This window comes from Lissotriton helveticus, unplaced genomic scaffold, assembly GCF_964261635.1.
Source record: "Lissotriton helveticus unplaced genomic scaffold, aLisHel1.1 SCAFFOLD_1907, whole genome shotgun sequence".
Classification (NCBI taxonomy): domain Eukaryota; kingdom Metazoa; phylum Chordata; class Amphibia; order Caudata; family Salamandridae; genus Lissotriton; species Lissotriton helveticus.
Window position 1 is genome coordinate 18139 of NW_027612030.1, and position 1862 is coordinate 20000.

A 1862-nucleotide genomic window follows, 5' to 3' on the forward strand; every position below is an offset into this window, starting at 1 on the left:
CGGCCGGGCCCCGGGTCGGTTTCTCCGGCCCTGGGCCCTGTCTCCCAGCCTGCCGCACTGCCAAGGGCCCGGGAAGGGGTTCCGATGTGCCCGGGGAGCCTCCCCTTGCTTGGCTGGGTTCAGGAGCAGTGGCTAGGGCCCCTGAGGGCCCGGGGAGGGCGGCCTCCCCACCCCGGGCTCTGTCCTTGGTCCTGCTGCGTGGCAGGGTGCCCGGGACGGGGTCCGGAGGGACCGGGGAGGCGTCCCATGCACCTCCGGGCTTGGGAGCCCCGGCTGCGTCCAGGGGCCCGGCCGGGCCCCGGGTCGGTTTCTCCGGCCCTGGGCCCTGTCTCCCAGCCTGCCGCACTGCCAAGGGCCCGGGAAGGGGTTCCGGTGTGCCCGGGGAGCCTCCCCTTGCTTGGCGGGGTTCAGGAGCAGTGGCTAGGGCCCCTGAGGGCCCGGGGAGGGTGGCCTCCCCACCCCGGGCTCTGTCCTTGGTCCTGCTGCGTGGCAGGGTGCCCGGGACGGGGTCCGGAGGGACCGGGGAGGCGTCCCATGCACCTCCGGGCTTGGGAGCCCCGGCTGCGTCCAGGGGCCCGGCCGGGCCCCGGGTCGGTTTCTCCGGCCCTGGGCCCTGTCTCCCAGCGTGCCGCACTGCCAAGGGCCCGGGAAGGGGTTCCGATGTGCCCGGGGAGCCTCCCCTTGCTTGGCTGGGTTCAGGAGCAGTGGCTAGGGCCCCTGAGGGCCCGGGGAGGGCGGCCTCCCCACCCCGGGCTCTGTCCTTGGTCCTGCTGCGTGGCAGGGTGCCCGGGACGGGGTCCGGAGGGACCGGGGAGGCGTCCCATGCACCTCCGGGCTTGGGAGCCCCGGCTGCGTCCAGGGGCCCGGCCGGGCCCCGGGTTGGTTTCTCCGGCCCTGGGCCCTGTCTCCCAGCCTGCCGCACTGCCAAGGGCCCGGGAAGGGGTTCCGGTGTGCCCGGGGAGCCTCCCCTTGCTTGGCTGGGTTCAGGAGCAGTGGCTAGGGCCCCTGAGGGCCCGGGGAGGGCGGCCTCCCCACCCCGGGCTCTGTCCTTGGTCCTGCTGCGTGGCAGGGTGCCCGGGACGGGGTCCGGAGGGACCGGGGAGGCGTCCCATGCGCCTCCGGGCTTGGGAGCCCCGGCTGGGTCCAGGGGCCCGGGCGGGCCCCGGGTCGGGTGCTCAGGCCCTGGGCCCTGTCTCCCAGCCTGCCGCACTGCCAAGGGCCCGGAAAGGGGTTCCGATGTGCCCGGGGAGCCTCCCCTTGCTTGTCTGTGTTCAGGAGCTCCATCCGGGGCCCCTGAGGGCCCCGGGGGAGGGTGGCCTCCCCACCCCGGGCTCCGTCCTGGGTCCTGCCGCGGGGCAGGGTGCCCGGGACGGGGTCCGGCGGGCCCGGGGAGGCTTCCCCTGTGCCTCCGGGCCTGGGAGCCCCGGCTGGGTCCAGGGGCCCGGTCGGGGCCCCGGGTCGGGCGCTCCGGCCCTGGGCCCGGTCCCCCGGGCTGCCGCTCCACCCAGGGCCCAGGACAGGGGTCCGTCGGTCCCTTGCAGGCCTCCCCTGCTTGTCAAGGTGTAAGCGGGCCCCGGGTCGGAGGGCCCGCCGGCCCCTGGCAGCCTCCATGGCTGTGGCCCGGCTGGGGCCCCGGGCCTCCGGCCCGCCATGCCCCGGGCGCCCGCTCCCTCCTTCGTGGGGGCACGGGGCGACCGGATGGCGTCCCTTTCGTGCCCGGCCATCTGGTCGCCCGGATCCCCTCGGCCATCTGGTCTCCCGGATCCCCTCGGCCATCTGGTCTCCAGGATCCCCTCGGCCATCTGGTCTCCCGGATCGCCTCGGCCATCTGGTCGCCCGCAATGCTTTCCAATGGGGGCGAC